Below are 12,734 nucleotides of genomic sequence, written 5' to 3'. Positions count from 1 at the left end.
TTCCGTGTGAATTAGGTTTGACTTCCCAAAGAAATGAGATAAGGAGCAGTAAGGCCTGGTGGCTCTGCCTCAGCCGTTGCCTTGCCTTGCAGAGCGTCAACACCGGCACATTGTAGAGCAACGTCTTGCAACTATGTACAAAGCCTCCATTCCCCTGGGTGTCGTGTTTGAAAGCACAGTCTTTGTCATAAACCGATTACCCTCCACTCGAAATGGCTCTACCAAGGATCCCACAAAGTTCCCGAAACCAAGTTTCTCAGAAAAGGCCTGGTATCCATCTACTCACAATAATTTGAATGTAGAACTGAAGAAGCACAATTTCCTTCTTCGAGAGGAATCCAACCAAAGTGAAGCGAGCATCATAATAGCTGGATAAAAAGATATTAAGTATAAGAGGACGTTCGCGTCAATTATCACGCCTCTAAGTGCTGAGGACGAGGTTCGGGTTAATGATATTGTGAAAGGTGTCATTAAACCGGGTGTGCCTCTGTTAGTTATGAGGTATATGCCATGGATCTCATCTATTCCCCTTAAACAAGGGATAACGTGGGTTCCAACTTGGAATCTGGACCCCCAATTATAGTGTGTTTAAATAGATTGGAGGAACTCTTCCTCGGCCTCCGTATCCAAAGATACTGGTAATTAGAGCTTCAAGTGTTCGGTTCAACTCTCCGTTTTATTCATAGTAAGGGAGAGCAGTTCAGTCCACTTGCTCTTTGGCCGCATCGATTGAGGTTTGCTCTGTTTAATTCAGTTAAAGAAGAGATGGTATCTTGCTTGTTTCAATTATCCGGGCTCGCCATCAATAGATACTGGTTTCTCTTCCGCTTTGGACCAATTGACCCACTTATCTTACAAAGGGCGAAGCCACTAACAAATACTTATAGAGGGATTGTACCAACCTTAGCTAGGGATCTGGAAAAGAAGACAGGAGTCGGGCACCAAGGAAGGATTGTAGGTAGGGATGCCCTTAGATCCGTTCTCAATAGCTTGTGATAAGCCAAGAAAGCTAGTAGATACCCTGCCCTCGCATTAAGGCATCGATCTAGTCCTCTATTAGATATGAATTTCCCGTTGGAAATCGAGGTACATACTCCAAAAATCCCTGGTTTTTGCCTTCGGTTAGCAACTCGTCTATGTTTAAGATCGTATTCCATCTTCGTAAGGACATAGAAAGGGGTTTCGGTAGTGACTGTCCTATCAATAGACCAAATGGTCAACAGTTGCCCTCACGGCCTAACGCCGTTTTTGAGCTCCATCACATGCTTAAGAAGGACTTGCCGTGGAGCCAAGGCCTATTTATGAGCCAGACCTAGAAGATCACTACTTTCGTGCTTGTCATTCTAATAACAATGAGAACTTCTCCCAAAGAGGGTTCTTATTTCATTTCAGTAAGTAGTCGATTGAATCGTTTCTAACCTAAGAAATGTGTTATTTTAACCAAATATATCATCCAAGAGCCGATCTCTTTTTCATTAAGTATCATTAACAGACCGCTTGCTTACGAGCTTGGTAGCCGCCTTGGAGCCGAGGCAGACGGAGAAACCTCTCAAACCTGGAATCCACTTTCCACTTGTCCTCCATATGCTCGGGTCTGCTGTTTGACCAGTATCTAATGCTATTTCTTACTTCGACCAGATGGGCACTTTCGCATTACGCAGTGAGATCGCCTACTCCTCTCGAGGTTGGCATTTTCTAGTTCATATTTCATAGGTCACCATAAAAATTCCTACCTTTCAAATTCGCATATTTTTAGGAACATATCGAACTTTCATCCCGCATTATCTGTGCAAAATTTTATCATTGTTTAACTACTTCCTCAAACCATTCAATGCGCTATCTCCATCCTCTCATTCATCTCTATACCAGAACAATTAATTAGGCCCAGCCCTTCTATCATCGGCCTTGTTGAACTAATTACTTTCGTCTTTGTGCCACCTCAAAGAAGACATTTGATCATGGGCTTTTTTGTGATGAGGCTAGTTTGAACTATGCTTTTTCTCCTTTCTACACCCCTCTTGACACAAGTTTCGCACATCCAGTTCTCTTATTAGAAACTCCCTATAGATATACTTCTTACTGACTGATTATGGCTTCCCTGACTAGAGAAGGAAATGTCGGGAGGAAATAGAGATGATAGGAACACCTGAATGCTGGAGATGAGTTCTCGTCGTATTCCCTCGAGGAAAGCGGAGGCCGTCGCGGAAAGATCAAAGAAAATGAAAAGCACAGCTGCCTCTACCTAGAGCAAAGAAGCTTTCCCAGTCTTATCACCGGGTTCACCATAATCAGCTTTAAGGTCCTGACTCTCAAATCGGATATCTCTTTCGTTCACAAAAATTGCATATTATGTATGATTGGTGATTTGAAATTCTTTCTATTTACTATTTTGATGGAATTCATGAACGAGTAGGTCAAAGAAAAGAAAGCAAAGCATTCACTCCTAAACTAAAGAACTAATCTACTGAGCTAGCCTCCCGTTATGCGCCAATGCTTGAACAGGACCGTTGACCTTTACCAAGCCAGTTTCCTGTAGTTGACCAATATAGTTCGACCGATTGAGACAGCAGGGCAGATGTGACCAATGGATTTGAAGAAGGGACTCATTTTTGACTGATTCAGACCGTTTACCAGAAGAGCGGTATGGTTCAGAAGAGGTACTCATAATACATATATCGTTTAACGAATTGCCCGATCGATTACCAATTCAGTAAGCCTACCTATACCTCCTCAGGTTCCAGCCTACCTGCTCAACCCGCGGACCCAGTACAGCAGCCCTTGACCCCTGGTCCTGATCCACTAACTCCAGCACCTTCTACTTCCACTGATCCGACAGCATCAACCCCCATTTCATCAACTTAATCCACTCATCCTACGATTACTCGCACACGGGATAATACTCGCAAGCCTCGCGCCTTTCCCGATCACGTTGTCAACATGGCTACCTTTCATCCTTGGCCTCTTGAGTCCTCACCAACTGAGCCCACGTGTTTATCTATGGCCAATAAATGTTCCATTTGGCGTTCAGTTATTTGCATAAAGTTAATGCTTGTAGAAAAGTGTTGATTATAAATAAGTATATGAACAATTTACTATATAAGCAAATCTTTGCTTGTTGTCATCGCAAGCAAGTAGGTAACGCAGATTTCAATTTGCAGTCAATATAAGAAATGTACGAGGCGAAGATATAGGAGGTATGAGACAAACATAATGTCAGTACATGTCAATCACAATCAAGGATAGATAATTTAGCGTTCCATCACAACATAAACTAAAAACAAATGAAGAATATAGCTAACAAATAAGTAAAAACGACGCTCGTCAAGCATAGTTTGCTGCGATCGTGCCAGCGGCATCACCGATTGGTTGCGCGGATGTGGTCACAACAGGCAGCAAAAACCTTATTATTGCAGTTAGAGTAGTGGTTTAATACATGTATGTCCACATTATACATCGATCAAAAATAATTAGACATTCGAGATATGTCTGCAAGATGGCATACCTTATTTTGCATTCTGTTCCGTCTAGAACATAAGATGAAACATATGGCATGTTAATAAAAATGTGTTAAAAAAAGTAACCAGTGGAAAAGCATAACAAAGTAAGTAAGTTTATGTGTGAAAAACATACATACCGCGGAGGATCTCCTTCCAAGCTTGCAGTTGGAACGACCAGCTGAGATGTTGGAGAATCTCGGATGGATTGGATTTTTCAAATAGGTTTTTCCGCCTTGTGATGCATTGCTCATTTTTTTTGCTCCAATCTATGACCAGATGGACAGGGGCTGCATAAATACTAATACAGTAAGTACATTTTTGATCAGCAACACCGGTCTCCGCACTACCAGGATACGGTCTTCCTCAGTCGTTCACTCCTCTTCCTTCGCACGGGCATACCAAGCTCTAAAACCTACTTCTCATTCGATCGATGCTTAATTACCGGTTTGCTTCTATGTCTACGGTTGAACTTGAAGGCCTCGGATTCTGAAACCTGTAGAGCTTGCACGGTGAAGAACAAGTACGTACTTCATACGAAGAAATGGTAGTCGGACTCCTCTGGTTTTCTCCAGAGTAGGAGTAAGCATAATCCTAAAGCCGGCCCAATGGGCTATATTTCTTTAGAGTACTCAAAAAGTATGCTTTTCTCGGAGGGAGATTGTCGGGTCTATGTAGAATAGAGAAGCAGCAAAAGAAAATAAATTGAGTAGCCAAAGGCCTCATGCACAGTATGGAAGGAAGAGGAAAAATGCACGGTACGCAATGTATGATGATGAACGTATGGAGTTAGTTCGGTGGGTTGGTTGGGGAGTAGGGATGGGGGGGTAAACTTGTCCCTTCTTGATGGCGAGTATATGCTTCGATCGATTCTTGTGCTCCCTATGCGCGTGTTCTTGATCACCGAACAAGTTACAAAATAAGTTTATGCGCTCCTATCCTTGTTCTTGTGAGTCCTTGTGAAGCTACATTGGTGATGGTTGGTGGTAGATGCGGATTACCGGCGAGATCTGGATGCTACTCTATATTAGGGATATTATTACTGTGCATTTTTGCTATGGTTAGTCATTATTACTGATTAGTTGAGCAGTTCTTTTGAATGTACCAATTTTATTTTTTCATTTATTTGTTTCCCCCATTTGAAACAGGGCTCAAGTCGCTTCCTGAGATGCATTTCACACCTGACTCACCTCCCACGCCTAAAATGTCTCCAGGTAAACGTTTTTCTGCTTGTTTAGTAATTCGGTGAATCTGCGGCCACTAATGCCATTCAGAGACTCTTGGCCATTTCGGCTTTCGCACCATATGATCCCTGCTCATCTGCCCACAAAAAAACGGAACTTTTTTATTTTCACTTGCGGTGTTCTCTCCATTTCTTGTTATATGGTGCTATAGGGCTATAGGAATACAGATTCAAACTTGACTGTATGATAAAACTGATTATTGATTCAATTCTTCTACTCGCAGCATATGTTCTATTAACTTGTAACTGCCTACTAATTATAGTATCGAGTGTCCTCGTGATGCGGATGCTATATATATAGTCTTCTCCAACTCTGAGTGCACTTATCTGTTAAGTTGTAACTGTACCTTCTAGTTTTTTAATCTAAGCAATCGTTGATCATCTCATCCATTCGATCATTTGAACACTACACTGGAATTAATATCTTTGCGGAATCGTTGATCATACTTCATGTGTACTAATTGAAATCAGTTGTGCATGTCCGTGCTGCTGCCGTCCCAGGACAAGTGAAGTGCCCCCGTCGACTATGGAGGAGCTTTCGACGTCCGCGTCGCGCGATCGGTCGGGATCGGTGGCCTTCAATTCCTGCCGGATTTCCCTTGTGACGTTAGTCCTCGCAGCAGCAGTTGCAGCCTTGATCATGTTGCTGTTCTGATACATGCTTGTCTGACCTCGCTCTTGAACTTATGCATGTCTGCTTCGTCTTTCTTGATCGGTTTCTTGTGTTGCATACAATGAAATGGTGTCATGTGACGCTCGGCATAATCTCTGAAAACTCCTGACTGGTTCGGTGTGGTTTTGTTTATTCAACACCAATTGCCTTATCTTTATTTTTTTGAAGGAGAGAGAGAAGAGAGTAGCTAGATTTATTTTTCTATTTTGATTTTCAAATGGCCCGGCTTTATTTCAAAAATGGTCCTTACATTCCTATCTTTCCGAGTTGGATCTGGAAACCAACCGGCCGATGTTACTTTGCCACGAGAGTAGATAGGCTTATGTTGACTGGATTCAAGATTCCATACTTTTCTTGAATGTGTGATTACCTACTTTTTGTGAAAATAACAGATTGATTAGCCTAAGAAACACAATGGAATTGATCGATTCTCTTGTTTGATCTGCTTTCTTCCAAACCCTTTACTGGAAGATAGGAAATACTGCCTTGCTATTTAGTGGAATTCCTCCCAAAGGTCGGAAACTTTTATATTTATTTCTTGACTGAACTGAAGCATTCTTATTTCATAATCGCATAGTGATGTCTGTTTCATATATCCACTAGCTGAAAATACTAGTTGATCACATGTCAGCAAAAACAAAGGATCCAGAAATGACATATTACGGCAATCGAGATCACCTGCTCGGAATCTCAATTCGCTACATTTGCGGAAATCGATACTTCAAGATAGGTTGGTCTTGATTGAAGAAAAGTTTCAGAAGTTAGCCATCACTCAGAAATCTGTTCGAGCCCCAACAAAATCTGGAACCAACAATGCACGGGAAGAGGCGACCCTCGGAATCCTAAATCCGTATGGGGGTCGATTACCACAGATACGTCATCCTAGCCAAGCCCTGTATTTTAATCACTGTTACGCACGATTGGTGATCAGTCGATGGCAAATGAAAAGCTACTAAGGGAAGACAATACTCTGGCTCGAGTGGGTAGGTGTGTCCTACTCACGCCCAACATAGGGTTGAAGAACATGCGTGTTTCCACTGTTGAAACAAACTAGAGGATGTTATGATCCCGCTAAAAAAAGCATTTGTCTAACCCGTCCACATGCGGGCTCTTCGAGTCTTAAGTTAGGGAAAGGAATGTTTGGGGGGACGACCAAAGGTCTCAGAACAGAAGGAGAAGGCAAATGTAGGGATTGGGAACCACCTTTTCTCGAAGAAACCAAAATCAGTCAAGAAGTGAACGGTCTCAAAAACCGCTTACTTGTTAGTTTTGGTTTTCTAAGAGGGGAGAGAAAAAGGCAGGCGACGAGAAGGCGGTTGCTGGAATCGGAATAGTTGAGAACAAAGTGGTAAACGGGTGCAGAAATAGCTAGAACTGAATGCGGAAAGTATGGAAAAACATCTTGTAATGTATTTAACCATAAGATCAATTATGCTTGTGCGGAAGTATCTACTCGTAACGGAATTTCAGGTGTCAAAGTGCGGATCTCATATAGTAAAAATAAGAAGGGAAAAAATGCTCGATTCTCAAAGTCCTAAATTTACCAAGTCTTTTTGTACATCTAGCGGGACGGCGCTCGCCGCGACAACTGTAAGTTGATTTATTAGTATTAATCTTTGTGCAAAAGTCGGGATAAAAGGTGGAAATCAGAGGACATCAAAAAAAAATTTGATAAGTGCTTGACATATGAAATCCTTCTTATTTTGGAGACGGATGGAGGAGAATTCACCATGGGGATTTTTTCAAATCACGCGTTGAAACACACGTTTGAGAGAGATTTAAAGTGTTCCTTAGCACAATTTCATGTTAATCTTTCTTTTAAGAAAGGATGGCAGCCCGTTTTGGAAAACTTTTTAAATGTAAATCCCAAAAGGATTCTTTTCTACGGAAAGGCTCCGTCCATAGATGATACATTAAGAATTGTGGAAAAGAAAAAAAAAGGCAACAATTAGAAAAAAAGGGAAGAAAAAAAAGAGCTACTTTTACTCACCTTTTAGTAATTATAGCTTACGTAGTTTGCTTTGGCGCGCTGCTTTGTGGTCCTTCATATTCCAAATTGCTAAAATGTGTTTTGAATTACAATTATCTCCGCTATTCGCCCTTCTATATGCGGAAATCTCCGATCTATAGATAAGATCTATGATTTTCTAACCTCCGTACTCCCTGAAAAGGTGATCGAACAGCTACCACGATCAAAAAAGAAAAGAGAAGAAGATGAGTCACTGTTTCGTTTAATGAAAGGAATAGCTAACAAAATTGCTTCCTTTTTATGGAGGGGGAGATGATTAATCTTTTCGGGTCAACACAAGGTTCGACGGCCAAGAGCGGATTGAAAAACTGCTGGCCGCTCGAGGATCGAATCCGGACGGGACTAGACCAAGCCATGCACTTCCTTTCTATATGTTAATTTGAAATCCCGATTCAAATGAATAGCAGCTGCATAAAAAACTCTAGCTCTATCTCAGAAAAGAACTACAAAGAACAAAAGATTCTTTTCTCCTCTGCAAAGTAACAGCAAGTGAAATTAGCTCCCTGTCGGTGATATAACTCTCCAATACTTTAAGATCGTCAATAGCACACTACCTCTCCAAGGCAGTGCACTATTTCCTCAACAAAAGAGAAGAAGTAAACGATTACCAGGTTGTAAGCACTTTGATATATTGGCCTTTGGCTTAAGATAGTTACTTGACTTAAAAGCATTCTCGAGATCCTTATCATTTAAGGAACAAGAAGAGATTGTCTACCTCGGTAATGGAAAGATAAGAATGATTGTGAATAGCCCCCCAGTCGTGAGGGACTGATTCTCTATAATCATATCAACTTTCACCCTTACCTTAAAGAAGAAAAGAAAACATAACTCTCTCTCCTGTAAGGAACAAGAAAAACAAGATTAGTATTTATTCCCAAAGGGAAATCAAGAGTGCATTTCCTCCTGATTGTCTACCTTTTCAGAGGCAAAAGTAGTTGATCACTTATACGAGATTCTTAAATGATTGTTATCTCTAGGCACATCTTATGGGCGGCGCCTTTTCCTCCGGAAAAGTTGTCGAAGCGATAGCCATGTCTTATCCTTTCTCGAGCAAGGTATTATTAGTTTTTTAAGGAATTAGACTTGCTGCCTCTGCCTCTGGCTTAACCCTTCCCCTAGAAGTATGTGCCCTTCCCAGTAACTCCCTGACTCTCTCTAACCACTGTCCTCAACCTGCAATACTGAAGTTCCCGATTTATTTATCTTTCGATTCCTGGCTCAAGTCATCTTCTTTTCTTTTTGAAACAATTCTCTATAGCTGGTCTGCCCACTGGCCTATCCTACTTTGGTTAAGGTGATTGGAGATTGCTCAATCTGAAAAGGAAAACATTCGATCCTTGCAATAAAAAAGGACATGAATCGAATTGGAATGAAAAAGAAATGATTACTGAAACTTTCAGAGAGATGGAGGAAAAACAATCGGTTTAAGCAAGAGCTTTCAAGTTGAGAAAGAAGAAGGGCCGAAGGCTTTGACATTCAATCAACGGAGTTGTCTTCTATAGCGCCTTCCCGAAAGCCTAAACCAGAAAAGAGGATGGTCCCTTATTAGCCAAAAGCATGCAATATCAGGAACTTCCATCCAGGCAAGCGTTACGAAAAAGGGTCCATTGGATACTGACAACGATAGATGGTACCCGAAAGAAAGGCACATAATGAATCGACAAAAGGTTCTCGATTGTCGCCCCCTGTGGTGCATAAACGAGCTGGCAGGATCGTCGTTGAGACAGTGATTCTTTCATGGCAATCCCTTAAGTCAACCACTCTAGCATATCGATTTTGAATTCAAGTTTCTCGAACAATCTATTCAACATTTTAAGATCTCGCAAAAAGGAAATAAAACATGGGTATCGAACAAAGAAATCAGCTATGTTAGTTTCCTTTCGGCGCCCACTTGACTGCTCACAGGCTTTGACCTAGGATAAAAGAAAAGGGATACTGTGTATGAATCACTCACCTATTATTCCAAATTCTTAGTCTTGACGTATGGTCAAGTAGTTCGGGGTGGGATCAGATGTTGCTAGTTCACAAGTCTCGGGCTTACTACTGAAACCAGAGCAAGAGCAAGAATCGAACCAACCTTTCGAACTGAGTTAACGAAGTAGTTTCCGAAGTATTCAAGTAAAGAAGCTGGGGAGACAGGACTTCAGATTGCATGATTGGGGGGGGGGTCTGGCCGATGAAGATAAAATATTTGATGATTGGATTCAAGATTCGTAAACCATCAAAGCAAGGCTCCTTCGCCCGCCTAGTGATACTTAGCTTCTTCTATGGCATCTTTATCACTACCGAAAGCTCGTGCATACAACGATTCAAGAAACGTTAGAGGTCAAGCCTTTTGCTATGGTCTTGGAGTGGTAAACGACAGAGTTGAAGGAGTTTTTAAAGAGGGCTCCTGTTCTTGCGCGTTCTTCCCCGGATCGTTCTCACAGGTGTGAATCCTTGCACTCAGCTTCTCGTTGGGCTCCACCGCCGGAAGGTACGGTCTACATGAATGTTGATGCAGCGCTGTTTATTTCTACTCGACGCATGGGAATCGGTGTCGTGATCAGGGACCACAGAGGAACCCGCTTGGCTACATGCAGCAAGCATCTTACTGAGTGAGGTCGCGGGACCAGAATTAGCTGAAGCCTTGGCAGTGCGCCGGGCAATGGCCATTGCTCGGGATGAAGGTTTTTTTGGTCACATTATTCTGGCAACAGATTGTCTCTCGGTGGTATAACAACCCCATACGGCATAACAAACAGTAGGTTGATTTCACTGAATGCTTTTGTGCAAGAGATAGATAGCTGAGCAAGCAATCCTCCCCTGAACTGTCTCACAAAATACGACTGAGCAGGGCCAGAGACCCCTAGTCTATAAGAGTAGGTGAGAAATGTGCATTAGGGTAAGAAAGAAGTAAAACATGGATGACATTTTTGGATTCTAAGAAAATACTGCAGGGAAAGCAGAAGTCTTAAGCCATATTACCTCAACCATTGCTCAATAGCTGGGTCTACGACCCAGTAACCTAAGATGATCGTTCTAAGATCTTAGCCTTTCAACTCAACCAGATTAGCCTTTTTATTGAACTACGTTCCCTTTCACTCCCTCAACGGCGCATTGAGGAAGACAGCAATCCAACTCGATCATCAGAACAGTTAGGTTTTAAACACAAGGCGGATGACGACAAGTTAGCATACGGGAAAGATACATGTGGAAGGCCCATATCATGTATTCTATACCCGTGAGTTGAAGTATCATATCCCTTCCTTTCAAAACTGGCAACTTTTTCAACTCTTGAGAAAAGGTAAGATTCGATAGAACACAATAACCCAGAGGAAGTCAAGAGCTCACAGTAACCTAAAGCTGCCAGTAGCAAAAGATAGGAGGAATAGTTTCTCATGCTGAGATAAAAAAAACTCAAGCGCCATCCGTTTCCCATTTGATTTCAGAACAGCGGAATATCATCACCCGTGGTTCACTTGAGCATGAATAGAGTTTGGTCTCCTTATGAATTCAAGTTGGTAAAGAAGTGGACTTCGGAGCTTTCGCTACAACCCCTCCAAGGCGGGCAACTGTCTCATTTGACACTAGCACTTAAATAAAGAAAGGTAGGAAGGGCTCCCTCCCTCTAATGAAAAGGGCTTCTTTAAATTATGCAATACGTTCACCAGTCTCGAATCTTTAGAAAAAGGAACCAATCCTATTTCGGCACTCTTTAGAGGCTATCGCTCGTTTACCGCAGATCTCCATCCCACAGCTGGCTAGTAAAATCGCCTTGGCAATGTGTCAAGTCCTTTCAGTCAGAGTCGAACTCTTCAGCGAAAGTGAAAAATCTACGGTCTTCCATCCGCGGAGGTAGCCATGGACTCCATAGTATATGTTGGTAGCTAGCGTACAGGCTTGATGTGAGGGGGGGTTGTTACCTATTCTATTCCCTTGCTTGGATAAAAACACACATCTTTCCGTACGAAAGACACGCTACTAGAGCAACTTGATATTACGTATGTAGACCTGGCCTCCCTCAATATTAGCTGGCTCACCCGATTGACGATTTTCAAAGATCTACGCCAAGTGCCTCGAAGCGGGGATCCACTTTTTACTACTTTAGAAAGTGAGAAGCCTTTGGCTTGATTTCTTCTGTGGCTTCTTTATGTTTACCCACGCCGCGGCTATTCAATAAAAGGATTGGTAGTTAGTTGCCTCACCCTATTGGTTGTTGGTTTTCTTTCTCCTCTGCGTTCGTGAAAAGCTAGTATGCTCGCGGAAATCATCTAAAGGAAACTACTCGCTAACTCGCTAACAAGACGGACTTCTTCCTCTGGCTCTGCCAGGCTATGCTGCTCGCCTAAATCGGTATCAATAACTTCTATCGTACTTCGACCTCTCATTGGAATGATAAGTTGGCTACGACGAACTAATAAGTTTCTCTTCTTGTCACCTTCTTTAAGCCTTTCCTTCCGCTTCCATCGATAAATATATATAGATAAGCTTGGAGAAGCGATTAAGGTGTTTCCACTCTTAGGTTGTTCAATATGCGAAGACCGTGTCAATCACTACACCAGTGATACGAAAAGCAAGCATTCTTCTCCAGCTGACGTACCGACGCCTCACTACTACCTATCTCTTTTAACACTAGAATTCGGATCGCCTTCTACTGGTTTTCTTCTCGGTCTCCCCAACTAGGGGAAACCTCAAAGCAAACAACAGAGCAACACCTATCTTTTTTCTTTAAGCACTGAACATCCGGATCCCCTTCCGACTTCCTTTTCCGGGCACTGGTCTTTCTAACAACTGGAACTCGTCTCCCTCTTCCTGATTCGCATCTTCTTCGGCTTTTGCTACGGTCTGTTCCTTCCTTCAGCCAGTCCTTCCTTCAATATTTTTGCCTGCGGATCTCTCTCTTCAAAACATATATATCTTTCGGCGCCAGTCTTTCCTGCCTTACCTTAACCCCGCTTTCACGTGGCGAATCGGTATGAGGTTTCAGTGATCACTTTACGGTATTCTTTAAGCTTTCTTGGTCACCAGGCAGAGTGAGAACTGCTCAGCTTGCTTTCTTTCCCTAGCACACACTTAGTAGATAGTAGGGACACGTCCGCTAAGAGCTCATCGAACTTGACTTGTAGAGTGAGACTTGTGCTCGATATAGTTCATTTCAGTGCTCTTTCTCTCGGTATCGTTCACCACATGCCTGTGATCGATCTCTCTCAAGCTAGGTTTGGTACCGGTATCGGTGAAGTCCGTCATTGAATTGAAGTGGTAGAGTGGTAAGTGGGCGTACGGTCTATGTATTTCCTATCAGTGGCATTAGTT

The sequence above is a fragment of the Hordeum vulgare genome, chromosome 4H, assembly GCF_904849725.1.
Source record: "Hordeum vulgare subsp. vulgare chromosome 4H, MorexV3_pseudomolecules_assembly, whole genome shotgun sequence".
NCBI lineage: Eukaryota > Viridiplantae > Streptophyta > Magnoliopsida > Poales > Poaceae > Hordeum > Hordeum vulgare.
The sequence above is the reverse complement of the archived record's forward strand: the minus strand, read 5'-3'. Positions refer to the sequence as shown.